Here is a 14,865-nt window from a genome sequence, read left to right on the forward strand (position 1 = left end):
TCAATTAATATTAATTTCGTTATTTTATATTAAATACATATCATTTTGTTTATGTTGTACATCTTAAGCCGTGTTGGGGTGCGTAATACAGCCTAATCTGCATAATTATTTTTGTTTGGTGTTCAAAAAAGAAATTTTTTGTGGTATATTGAAAATAAATGATATAAGTTTAATTTTATACTTGTTTTAGTTAATACATAAAAAATGTGGATATTATAATACAATAATATATCATATTATCGCGGGATCCCGTTTATACCGAGATCCCGCGGGATTTTAAAGTCAAGTGCCGCAAATACCGGGATTTTCAAATCATTGCGGGATTGCAAGCCCTAGTAGGCACCCACATAAACGTCAGTAAATGTACCTTTCCTGTTTTGTTGAGAGTTTTGTGAAAAGTAGGTACCCGATAATTGTGATTAATTCATTTGTTAATAGTTTTTTAAAAACATACAGCGGGGTGTGATTATGTTTATAGTGCCATCCTCAATTTTCTGTACATTCAACAGACGTGTAAATTTCAGGTAAAGTAACGATAAACATAACGGGTAAAAATATGTTTTTTTTCTTATTCTAAACGTCTTGTCAACTTATAAACTGTCTTATACCCTGGAGAAAACATGTGTAACTGGTACAGTGAAGGGATATTATGCCTAACTTGATTAGATTTTCTAAAATTCTGGACAAAAAAACTTCTATAAATTCACTGAGAATTACGCATAAAACACCCCCCTTATATGACAACTTATGCTTACTAAATCATATCATTAACACATATTTTTACGTGAAATTTTATTGAAATATTTTCCATATTACTCGCTATTGTCTAATATGGTGAACAATGGGTAATAAATAGACATGCAATTAGTTTTATTAAGAAAACTTCTGTAAAAGGCGGTCTATTTATGTTTTCATAACCATCAGATGAAAGTTGAAACGCGTGGTGAAAAGTATTTTATATCGAGGTAAGTGACCTTCACTTTCGATACATATTTTTACTATCGAATTGGATGGAAATGTTCGACTTGGCAAATGGCCCTAAAACGAATTTTGTTCATTTATTTAATATATCACACTTGTCACTTTCAAGAGAAGCATAGATAACGCGACAAATCCAAAACTGCTGTAAAAATCAAATGGCGATGCATAACATTTGATGGTCCAGTTGCAAAATCGTTTTTGTAACTATCTAGATTAACATTAAAGATGATGATTTAATGAATTAAATTATTAGGTGTATTTTCAGTTATTGTTTAGCATTTAAGCAAATTTACTCATTTGTGACATACAGAGTGTTCCTCGTTGACGAGACATTAGACATATTTCAGAGAATACTTAAATTTTAAAAATTTGGGCAATGGTGTTTCCGGACATGCCTTTCTCAGCTAAAATAATGGCGTCCATATAAAGCTTCCGGTTATACCGGAAGTTGACATCATCTTCATTATTTTAAATTGAACACCCTGTATATTATTGCTATTTTGGATTCTACGTCAATTTTTAGGTGAACTTTCATAAAGGTTTCCTATTCTTACAGTTAACCGTTTTTGATAATATATTTAATTTTTTTTCAAAAAAAAAAAAATAAAAAAGCACTGCCTAATTCAAAAAAGTGTGTATTTTACAATAATAAAGTTAGAGGGGATAAAATTTATAGGGGATATAACTAAAACTCTAAGCTTAGCTGAATAAACGCGTATTTTTTTAGTTTTCTTTTTACCGAATTACTTTCTTTTCTCAAAATGTGTGTTATTCCATTAAATAATAGGAATTTCGGATTTTCCAAATTACCAATTCTTTTTTATTTTTCTGATAAACCTTGAATACATGATATTTGTGCTCTATACATATATGTATAAAACTGTAATGTCATCTTTAAGAATTATTTTTATTGTCAAAAGTTCTATCAAATCTTTCTGAATAATGATAATATTTTTAGAAATTCTATATCAAACTTGATCTTAATCAGAAGGAATTTATTTTCATTTGTATTATTATATTTATTTTATGATTTGAACTGAAATTTGAATACCTATTAGTATTCGTTGGTAATCTATAAATTCTAGTTTCATATTACTATTAATTAAAATATCTAAGAAAGGTAATGTGCTACTCTTTTCAGTTATTAAAGTAAATTTAATCTATTGGGCTTTGTCATTTGCATAGTCCAAAAAATTATTTCGATCATCAAAATTAAGCCGAATTATAAGAAAGCCATCAAACATTTCCCAAATAATAGATTTGTTGTTTATATGTAGAACAGTCATTGAAGTTGAAAATCAGCAGTAACCTCGGAATTCTTTGAAACTGCATGGATTTGCATGAAAATAGGAAATTAGAATAAGGGTCATCTTAGGCTCAAGTTCAAAAGTTGACATAAGCCCGATTGACGCTTTTTGTTTTTAGGGATAGAAACTACCCCTAAGTGAAAAAAATTGAAAAAATTAAGTTTGAAGCATTTTATTGATAAAAATCTTGTTCAAGCACTAGTATTAAATAATGTTCCATGTTCTCGAACATGTTTTATGATATATATTGTATCTTTTCGACCCTTTATTTAACCCTTAAAAACTAACCCTATGCAAAAATAATGATAAAACATTACTTTTTAAAGATTTAGAATTGGAATTGTGCAATTATTTAAAATAAAAATTACCTTATAGGTAATAAAATAATTTTTCCCTTTCAACCCCTAAAAACCACCCCTGTATTGACAAAAATTATAAAAAAATTTACTTTTTAAAAGCTTGGAATGCTTTAACAGTGGAATTATTTAAAATAAAAATTCCATTATTGCTTATGAAAGAATTTGTATCTCATAACAGTTTTCAACTCTTATAAATCACCCCTGTACTAAAAAAATGATAAAAAATTACGTTTTAAATATTGGAATGCTATAATTGTGCAATAATTTAAAATAAAAATTCCCTTATATTGTTTATGAAAGAATATTTTACTTTTGCCATTTTCAACTCTTATAAACTACCCTTTTACCAATATTAATGTAAAATATTTTTATTATAATCGACTTTTAAATATAATCAATCATAAAAAAAATTGCTACGCTGCATATAAATAGTCACACTAAATTTTTTTACATATTTTATTCATATAATATATAAAGATGAGAAAGCCTATTTTGCTCCGAAAAAATGTCATTGGTTTTTTTACCATAACTCAGTTAATTTTGTAGCTATAGTATCCTACAAAAAAGCATTTTAAAGATAATTTCAAGAGCTGTAAGATCGTTTGCATATAAAACCTTTTAAGTCCTTCGTTTTTTAAAGGGAAAGCATCGAAGGGCTCGAGAAAGGTCGTTTTTTCACTAAAATGGATACTTCAAACGGCGATATCTCCTTTATTTTTATGCTATAGGAATAAAAAAATCATTTTTGTTGTCTATCATTTTTAAGTATCTATCATAGTTTCTGAGTTATTATATAAAAATACGTTTTCAACTTTTACCGTACATTATTCAAAAAATATGCATTCTAAACTTCTGAATCGTATGAAAAACACAAAAACAAAACTAATTGTAAAGGGTCTATGATTAATTTTGATTCTGATGGAAATGGTACAGCGTTTCCTTAAAAATATGAGCAACCTATCTGTTTTTGACGATAATTCCTTCAATTTTGCTCTAATTAACTTTTATAAGTGCTCATTTAGAAGGTCTTTTCGAGTACTACAAAAAACTCCCGTAAAATTAATCCTTTTTCCATTAATTGACGTTGAACACATCGATTCGAGTATTCCCCCCAAAACAAGTCCCATTCCACTAACCATATTTCGCTTTGTATAGGACGTACAACACTTTTTAAAAAATTATTTTCTTTGTTTATTTATAAGCTACATTTTTGTTCATTACACTTTTTTAATAAAATGCGTAGTTTTTGAGTTATTCGCGAAAAAATACTTTGAAACAGTGTTCTTTTTCACTAAAAATTCAATTCAAGTTTTCAATCGTGAATAACTAAGGAATTATTGATTTCTCGAAAAAATATTTTTTGCACAAAATTTGATTCTCTATCCATTTCCAGCGTTATTTAAAAAAAATTCCACCCCTAACAGGGTGGAAGCGTCAATCGGCGCTATGTCACTAATGTGCATTGACCTTTTCTCTAACTATCTGCCAAATTTCAAGTCGATCGGCTCGGTTTCAAAGAATTCGGAGGTGAAAAGCTTCAATGACTGTACTATAAATTAATATAATTGTTTTCAATGTTTTCGAGAAATGTATAACTTAATATTAGATATAGTGACGATTTCATTGCGATTCCGATTCTATGATACAAATCATTTTTTTGTATGTTTTATGATAAATACTTAAATTTTATCTGTTTTTATTTAGAATATTGATACACAATAAAAATGAAGGCTAGTATAATATTTAATTAATAATCTTTCATGTCTGTGAATTCCATTTCAAGGTTATAGCTTATAATTTTTACAGATTTAGTAAAATCTTAATTTAATTGTCTATAACATACCCATTAATCGAATTGCGTGTAATACATACTTAAATTTGAGTCAAATTCGTTACTTGTGTGAAATGTCCATCAATTTTTGCAGTTCTACTTAGAAAATAAACATCAAGGAATGTTTTCTGCCGAGTACTATCAGTTGCAATGAATTTTATCTTAAACACATTTGTAAACCATAATATCACCCAGTGTATATATCTGACGATTTATTACCTTCAGTTATTTAAACGTTGGTCTAATGACCGATATAAAAACTAATGTGTATTCAACAGCAATTGATAAACGTTATTGAATGCCATATACAAATAGTAAATAATAATAAACGCGAGTTGGCAAGCGAGTTTTGCAATTCACCAGTTCGGTACGATATAATTTGAAAGGACTTCCGTGAGCGATTAGGCACAGTATAACATTATAATAGTGTCACCAGCTATGTTTTTTACATGCCGATGTTAAGTAATAGATTACAGCTTCGTATATAGCTGGAATTATACATTAACTAGACATTGTGTTATTTAAAAAAATATACTAAAGGTAATATCTAAACTAAGCGAAATATTTGGATTCTGATGAAAGTATCTTTCGTTTGTCAAGTTTAACATTCCATCAGTGAAATTCAGATCAGAGCAAACTAACGTAATAATTTTTCACTACAATAATTATAGATAATTACACTAGTGCAATAATTCTGGTAATTGCAGCAGAAATGTAATTTGATATGCAAGTCTTGAACTTTTTTATTTGCAAATAATCTGTTTTAATTAACATGACATTATTACATGGAACAGAAAGACATGATTTTTAAACATTATGGTGTAATATTTATAATTGTGCCATTTTGATACCAACATTGACTTTTAGGCTATTGATTATATAAAAAAAAAAACAGGATTGAAAGGAACTATGACGTTCAAGCAATTTTATTACATGAATTACTTAAAAAATTTAAAAGAAAAATTTTATGGAAAAAATCGTTAAGGAACAATTTAAAAAAAAGGCAAAAAATAAGATTGTTTCTTTGATGAAGTACTCAAAGAAAATTGCTCTACAAAAAAACTAGAAGAGATTCCATTAAAAATGGTGCATCTTTCCAAGGGTTTTTAGACTAATAATATTGACTGAGTTATAACCGGCCAACCTTAAATATTTTTTTGATTTTCGTCGTTTTTAACATAAGAATGATTATAATTCTTATTGTTTTTACAACACATTGGTTCTTTACTTAATAAAAAATTATTTCAAAAATTTTATTTGTTAATAATAAATAAAGATTTTCACAACTGTATGAAACTATGAGAGATTTTTCAAATGAAATTACAGTTTATCATACATAAAAAAAATTGTCTTTTTTACTATCTCAAATAAGAAAATTTATAATAATATACATGGTGTTTCATGATATATGAGCAGGACTTCAGGATGTGATAGCTCGTCCAAAAATTTGAAAAAAAGTTTGTATTAACTTACCCTCTAAAATGCACAATTTTCGAGATACAGGGTGTTGAAATTGTAAAAAAAATTTCGTTTTTTGCGAATATCTCCGGAACCGTTTATCGTACAGAAAACAGCTTTTGTAAGCATTTACTACTCATAATAAGCTATGTTCTGTGCGAGAAAAATTTTTTTTCAAAGNGGGTAAACGCGACAAAAATCGAAAAATTGGCTAATTGTAAGTTTAAGCGGCCATATATTAGTCAATTTCCATCCAAAAATACTTTACACCCTCTTCTTTTGAAGGAAATTTTATCTACTTTTTTTTACGAAGCAATGCCTATCTCTACTCAAAAAAAAACTATAGGCAAAAAAAATTTAAAAATCGGATGTTTTGCTTTTTTTCAAATTGTTTATTAACGATTTTTTTGCATAAAATTTTCTTTTAAATTTTTTAAATAAGCCATTTCGATGGGAAATTCAATTCTCTACAAAATTTTTCCTATGAACTATACCGAAATTTTGCTCCGTTTTCGAGCTACAATTAAAAAATTGAAAGGAGTGCATTTTCACCCCTATCTTCAATTTCCACCCTCTAATTTAATAGCACTCCGTGGTTTTCTCATCTAAAATGACCATTTGAACGATTCATGTAATAAAATATCTTGAACGTCATAGTTCCTTTTAAAATCTTATAATCAATAACCTATTTATCACTTATCAGCTTGAGAACACGTTTTAGTTTACATTGACATATAGGTAACTTGATTTTGAATAGAATTTGACTTTTTATGTAACAATTTTCTTATAGAATATATTCATGTAATAAAAATTAGTAAAATTTTCAATAAATGTTCACTTTTTTAGTCCTGAGATACGTACAATTTTCTTTGTACATTTATAAGGATATCTAAGTTAAAAAAAATAATTGCCAAAGTTGCTTGTTATTTATATATCTTATAATTATATTAAGCGTGCTAATTAAAATTACTTCTAAATTTGTAAAATTGTGATCACATTTTGCCATTTTTCTCGAAAACATTGCATTTTACGAAAAAAATATCGAGAGACAAAGAAGTTTCAGAATTCAATGGCAATACCGATGATTTTTGGGTCGCTGATTACGAATCTGAAGTCCGAATCCTAAAATTCCTGAATAAAAAATGGCGGATCCAATATGGCGAATGTAAGAATTGGAAAAGCATTAAAAATTTGAAGGTTATGGCTGAAACTTGTTTTTACAAGGTTTTAATATAAAATTATGGCGGATTGAAAAGTACCGTAGAAACTGGTATTTACCACCCAAATGAATGCGTTTTGAATGTTTAAAAACTGGAGTCAATTGAGTAAAAATAGGTAAATGTCTAAAAATGAGAAACAAAGAATTCTATTTGAAGTGTCTCTTCTAAGTTGCACTTGCAGGGATGACAAACGCCCCTTTAGATGAGATACTTTGCTACTTGAATGATCAAATTTATATTTTTAGCTCTAAAATCTTTTGTGCATCTTATATTTCCCATTTAAGCAACAAACTGCAGCATAATCTTCAAATTTTGAATGCTTTTCCTATTTCTACATCTGTCATATTGGATCCGGCATCTTTCATTCAGGAATTTTCGGATTTGGGTTCGTAATCAGCGACCCCAAAAACCCGCGGTAATAAAATTTAGGCAAAAGTATTGAGTAGAAGTATGTGTGACTTTATGATTCGGATTCAACATAAAAAAATACACAAAATCTATGAACTTGTGTCTATGGTACAGATTTTTTTTGTAGGGCTGCGTAATTAAACGCATTGAAATTTATATTAAATTTAAATGCATCAATTATTCATAAGGTTATGTTATAACAGTAAACTGAACAACAGATTTACATATACTTAAATAAACAACTACATTTGGAACAGAGCAATTATTTAATATATACGTTAAAATGTTATTACTATTTGATTATCGTTAATTGCATTTTCAAATTCAATTATTGTTTCAAGTACCATACGAATGATGCTTATTAACACATTGGGAAAAACAATTTAGAAACATCTCGTAAGTAATTCTGATAAATAGTTACAGCAGAATGAATACAAATTTTGAAGAACTATTCTTAATTCCTTACCCTTTAAAAAAAGTTGCTAACTTTTCGATATTTTAGTGAATGCGCTGGTAATTTTGAAATAAAAAGCGTTCTGAAAATAAATAATTGTAGCCTTAATTAAAATAGAAAAGTCGAAATATAAATAAAATAAAGTAATATATATTATAGCTCAAAATGTAATACCAATTTGTATTTAAAAAAATGATTATAACATGATTATGATATACAGGGTGTTTCAGGATTAAATCGACAAACTTTAAGGAGATATTCCTCACAAAAAAAAAATAAGAAAAAAATCAAGGATAAATTTTTTTCCAGAGACGCTTCATTTTCGAAATATAGGGCATTAAAGATTTAAAAAAAAAATTCGAATTTTTTAATAAATTTTAATAAATGACAGCATCATTTTTTATTTTCAGTAGGGACGCATTAATTTTTTTTATAATTTAATGAGTCTGTGTCCCCATAACTCCGCCACTGATTGCTTGCGGGACTTCTACTTCTATGGAAAAATGGTATCTTATAAGAAGATGTGTCATGCCAAATTTGGCTTAAATAGCCTTCTTCATTTAGAAGTTATTTAAAAAATTCGATTTGTTTTTTTAAATATTTAACGCCCTATACTTGATTTTTTTCTTATTTTTTTTATGAGGAATATCTCCTTAAAGTTTGTCGACTTAATCCTGAAACACCCTGTATAATAATCATATTCTAAATTTTTCTTGTAACCTTTAGAACCCAAACCGATTACTTTGCATTATAATCACCGTATTACGTATTCCAGGTCCACCAAAAATAAAGCACGTTAGTTATTATTGCATAAATAGCGGTTGCCAAATATTGAAGGAAAATACATTTTAAAATTCCAACACAATCCACCGATAAATCATTGCGATACGTCGAGCGGTGTCTGTGGACACTTTCTTTAAAGGTGATGTGCGCTGGGACTCGTAAACACAATTTCTCTCTTCATATTCGGTCTTTCCAATCATAATTTAATAGCGAGTATGTCACAGATGGCTTCCGACATCGTCCACATATGTATTTTTTTCTAAAACAGTATAACTTTTATAGAAATTTAGTCTCAGCCAATGAGAACAGATAATGACAATACGCCGCCCCTTCGCCACAGAATCTTTTAGGTTAGAATGAGAAGCAGGTATGCATAATGTTATTATCATCAGTATTAGCTACTACTAAATACTATTTAGACTGTAGGAAAATGCCCGGTGCTCATAAATTCTTGAAAATCTCTTCTAGTTCTCACCTACAATTTGATAATATCTACTAATTGAAAAGAATCATAGAATCACACTTTAATTCAAAAGCTCTTTTACCAAGAACCATCATGTTAGTTAAGATTGTGATGCAAAATTGTAACAATGGCAACTTTTACTCCTCAAGATTATTGTAAATAAAACTGTATTTAAATTGCATATTTATTTCATAGTACAGTTTACATTTTTTAATGTACCTACTTCATGACATAATTATTAAAGAAAATAACTAATTAAATCAAATATAACTACTAAAAATAAATTTGCAATAGAAGTATATAAGTAATACACAATCAACGCATAATTTAAACATACCATCATTGATTTAATAATATACAGTTGTATGAATTTTACGCACAAAAGTTATTGAATAACATTTGTAGAAAATATTTTTTCAGTATGCTGAATTCACGCCTCCTGCTTTTGTTTTCGTCGGAACTTGAGATATACACGAAGGGAATACTATATCAAGAATCTGTTACCTGTCATGAGACTAAAAATAGCTGACGAATTTGTTGAAAAGTTTTATAAGACGAAACAAGAGCTCGACAGAGAAACTGAGCGTTATATAAATTCAGAAAAAGCATGAAATCGGAGATGTTGTTTATTGAAGAATGCCTAGAAAGCGTCGGATGGTTATTAAAAAAATCTTGGTTGAAACTCGCAGTATTACATGAAGTGAAAATCTGCCTTTATGTTTAATCACGAAAATAAAATATGTCGATTGTTCTACTACCTGTATAAATTTTCTCAACTGAAACAATAAACTGAATGGAGTGGCTTCCGCAAAACGATTTCCTTTCATTTTTAAAGTTAAAATGTTTTACTAAGCAATCATTGTCTTAAACTTTTAATCAAAAACCTTTGAACGTATAATATCAAAGAAAACAAAATAGAAGTTATATAGAGGGTATCTAGGAAATTGGGATATAAGTAGGCCTTGTTCATATAATTTTTGTTTATTCGGACTCATCTTTAGAATTATTAGAGCTTGAAGTTCTTAAAAATTGATTTTTCGATGTAACTTTTTTGTTTCTCATTAAATTTGGACGAAACATAATTTATTTGAAGCTACTTCAATCAACATATTCAATTTACTGATAGCTACTTTGGAGGATAGAAAGAAAAAACGCCTTTGCCAGACTTGCCGTCCAAAAAAGTTTGTGAAACTACTTTTTTAATTCCTGTACCCGTTTTGACTTTTGAATAAAAAGGTATACCTGTTTGTTATCGATATAACTAATCTTTTTCGAGATAAACACGTTTAGCGATAAAGATATCGTATATACTATTTCTGGCATATCTTAATAGTAGTAAAAACCGGAAAACAATAACACAGGTCAACATTTGATCTAAGAATAATCACCGGACCTGACCAGGGTACTTATAGGTTTTTTGGATCGCTGATTCCGAATCCGAGGTTGGCTAAGCTCCATCACGTCAGGTTCAAGGTCAACTGAAGGTCAAATGATCAAAAATGGTCTAAAAAATCTGAAAAAATTCATACGTATGTTTTTGGGGTAGCCGAGTTCAAAGTCGCTGCTATTTTTACCATTCAAAGACATTTAAAGGTCGTATCAAGGTCATTTGGAGGTCAAATCGAGAAATATGGTCTAAACAATCTGAGAAAATTTATACGTATGTTTTTGGAGTAGCTGAGTTAAAATCCGCTGTCAGTTTTACCCCTGAAGGACATATCAAAGTCATTTGAAGGTCTAATCGAGAAAATCGGTATAAAAAATCTGCAAAAATTTATACGTATGTTTTTGGGCTAGCTGAGTTCAAAGCCGCTGTTATTTCACCATTTAAGTACATCTAAAAGTCGTATCAAGGTCATGTCGAGGTCATTTGTAGGTCAAATTGAGAAAATCGGTCTAAAAAATCTGAAAAAATGTATACGTATGTATACGATTTCTGACCGAATGAGGCGAAAACATAAAGAAAACATAAACTTCTTACATCCTGTATAATTAAGAAGAAACTGACATTGAAAATAAATATCAGTGTTATAAATTATAATTAATAAAAAATGGTGCATTCTAGTAACATGCAATAAGAAAATTTTTTTGTAAAACATTATTAGGTGAATATATTTCATTGTCAGTAACAAGTTGAATATTTGATTTTATTTATTACATGATTATTTATCAATAGTCCTTTTATATCTTTTATATTCATTGTGTATGTATACATATTATTGCACCCTTTGAATTTTTCTATGTTCGTTTATTATTACGCTTCCTTCTGTTTAATGTTAAGAGCTTTTAAGTAAAGAAATAAATAATTACATAATAGTGGGTGAAATTTGACTACGTCAACCTATGGAACTAATCAATAATTAAAAATGGTAAGTAAAATTTGAAATACCTTGGAAAATTCGCAGCAAAAATTACTGTGTCGGCCTCTAGATTTACCTACACCCATCGAGTAGCCAAAAATAAAAACTACTTGTCAAATTTTATTGAAATTTCTGCAGCCGGTTTTTTTTTGTAATTTAAAGACATCGATGTTTTTCAAATTGTTACACTGAAATTGAAGCGTTTCCAGAGAAATGTTTATAAGAACTTTTTTGCTGGTTTATGACATAGAATCTACCGTTACAGTTTTGCCGAGCATTATAAACACCCCGTATAATATTTATTTCGTTGGTATTACTACAGGGTGATTTCACAGTAAATACAGAAACTGCAGGAATCGATTAATTGCCAAAAAACAAGTATAGTCCTGGGGGACGCGGTATTCGAGATATAGGGTGGTAAGAGTTTACAAAAAAAAAATTAATTTTCTTTCACATCGTTAAAACGCGCTTACGGAATTAGATGAAATTTACTACAGCATTTTCACTTAATTAGACATTTTATTGAATGTAATATTAACCTAGCAGCTTTAACCAGTGGCGTTACTGAAGATGCCGCCCTATTTTCCAAAGAAAAAAATACGCCAGTGGCGGTTTTTTGTAAAAATAATGTTACATACAGGTACTATTACGTTAAGTAAATGTTTCTTTGTGTTTTTTAATAATAGCAACCGTTTAGGAGATATTTGGGTTTGTTTTTACGTTTTATTGAATTTTTCTAATAAATGAAACATTTTATTTGATGAAATACTCGTATAACCTCCTGGTTTTAACTACTAAAGCGACTGCCAACTTTTTTCAAGAAAATAATACACCACTGGCGGTTTTTTGTAGAAATAATTTTGACAGAAAATTTAATTTTTTTTGTAAACTTTAATACACTGTATCGACTACCGTGTCTCCCATAAAAAAAGTTTATAGAGCAAACTCTACTTATTTTTTGGCAATTAATATATTCCTACAGTTTCTGTATTTAAAGTGAAATCACCCTGTATAACATCAACCAACCAGATCTGCTATTTTCAGTTTTAACAATTTTTCTTAATAAGGCTTTCCAATTTTCAAAAATTTGTACCACATACTAACTAGACTATTATTTACACGAAGTATAGTGCCAAGAAATCAACAAATATTTTGAAACGGTACTAGTACCACTTGCAGTTTCGTTATATAAAGTACCTAGATTTCAATATCCACAGACTTCTTAGAAAGTAAACACAACAAGAAAAGAAATCTGGTCTATACCATAGCCCAATTACCCCAAAGAAACAAGATTTTTACCGAATTTCCCCTAGAAGACTTCTAGTCTGGAGTACCAGGATCAACAACCAGATATCCAAAACAACGCTCACCCACACAGAGTACCGTTCAAGCACTGCACATGCGTTCGTAGCACCTCTCTAAAGTGGTACGCGCACTTCTCGACGCGGTCTGTCAAGAACTGACTTGGACTCCGTTAGCCGGTACTGCTGGTACTCGCAGTAGACTGTAGTAGAGAGTGGTATTTCTGATGGCCTACTAAGGGTTACGCCGGTTTCCAATCTCATCTAGCTTGACCTCAAAGCTACCGAATGGGCGGTGTTTACTTAAATACTGCATCTGGTGTATACAGGGCAACCGAGCATCAGCTGGTTTTAAACAATGCGTTTCAACACTTCACAGCTACTTCAAAGTCATAGTCCAAAACGGCACATGATAATAAAATTTCGAGTTTGTACATTTCCTTGTTATTTTCTCGGCACACTTGTCATAAAAGTTCGCACAATTGTCAGTAAAATGACGTAGACAGAAGTGCAATCTTTTCATTATACTAATCGTTTTAGTTAAGAATTGGGTAGGTTTTAAGTTTAGTAGTGTTAAAGAGTATAGGGCAAAAAAAAATTAATCAGCTAGAGCAAAGCTGACCGTTCGAAATAGTCGAAGTTACTCAGAACTCATTCAAGAACTGGACTGGATAACTTCGATAAATTTTATAAAACCAAATGCCCAATTCAATCTTGCCTCATCAGAGAAATTGAAGTTTTAAGAGAAGACTAGTACTTTTCCTATTTTTGATCATATTGGAACGGGTCTTGAGGAACTACATTGCAGTGGACCCAAAAAAAAGAGTTTCTTCTCAAAAAGAACAGAAAACTAATTTAAGCCACCTAATGTATTTTGCGACGGTTGATAATGGGCTCATTCAGCACTTTTTTTTATTTGCTTAACGGAAAGATATTGCAATTTTAAGGTTCTTTGCAAAAAATTGGAATTTTATATTGTAACAAATGCCTGGACGCGTGGTAATTTATTTATTAGTTCTCGGAACGAATGGGCCAAAAAGTAAAATATTTCAGTAAACACTAATTTATCGGAAAGTTAAGGATTTTCAAGTAGGTTTAGCGTCGTCACTAGGCCGTCCTTCGGAGAAGGCTTCATGAAATTTAACAGTATTTTTGAACAAGTTCACTTAGACTGTCGGGGCCATGTGTTGAGCATCTGGTATAAGGAGAAAAATCGATATTTCAAATAACGCGCGAAATGCATCCCAAAGAACGTAGGAATTCCAAGAATAAGTTGTTAGAAAAATAATAATAATCAAATAGCTGGTTTTTAGACGGATTTTCCAAGCTATAAGAATAGATTAAATGAGATCGACTAATCCGTCCCGTATTGCTACACGAAGTCACTAGAGGAAGGCTAGGGTTACTTGTAAGTCCAGTTAGTCACAGAATTATTTATATAAATGTAAATTCAGTCCATTAGATAACTATTAACATGGCATAGTTATGCCAAAGCGTCCCGATATTCAGGTTTCCCGCCAGTAAGATAAGAACAGAAACGTATGGATCCAAGAAATGGGCGTGTCGAAGCGAGGTGTCGAATTCAGGAGAGATCTCAAAAAAAAGGCAGTTTTTCCTTGGGTGCCACATTGAGCAGTCTACTTAGTTTTAGAGTCTCGGGTTAATTTAATAATGGATAAAGTCATTCCAAATTTTGCTATGGATCGCGCATTCCCTGAATCTCGGTACGCTGTCGCGTGTCAATAAATTAATTAATAATGTTGTTCGAACCCGTTGTGTCGCTATTTTGTTTGTTTGTTCTATTTTTATTGTTATTAAAACCCTTCCTAGAAGTTTTGGTGTTTCTTTCTTGTTCTTCCAACTTAAGTGTCCCCCTATACAACCAACCACTGGATTACCTTGTACATGAGCGACATACGGTAAGTGTCTGGTATTCATTC

The 14,865-nt window shown here is 30.0% G+C and overlaps 1 protein-coding gene across 1 annotated transcript in view; it reads right to left on the reverse strand.

Moving 5' to 3' along the window:
* The window catches only part of LOC108912569, a 95,667-nt gene extending 82,521 nt beyond the window's left edge, over positions 1 to 13,146 (reverse strand). Inside the window, exon 1 of the mRNA XM_018717829.1 lies at positions 12,924 to 13,146. The gene's annotated coding sequence lies outside the window, so the exon portion shown is untranslated. The remainder of the gene's footprint in view (positions 1 to 12,923) is intronic.
* Between the last annotated feature and the right edge of the window lie 1,719 nt (positions 13,147 to 14,865).

This window comes from Anoplophora glabripennis, unplaced genomic scaffold (assembly GCF_000390285.2).
Source record: "Anoplophora glabripennis isolate ALB-LARVAE unplaced genomic scaffold, Agla_2.0 scaffold35, whole genome shotgun sequence".
Classification (NCBI taxonomy): Eukaryota; Metazoa; Arthropoda; class Insecta; order Coleoptera; family Cerambycidae; genus Anoplophora; species Anoplophora glabripennis.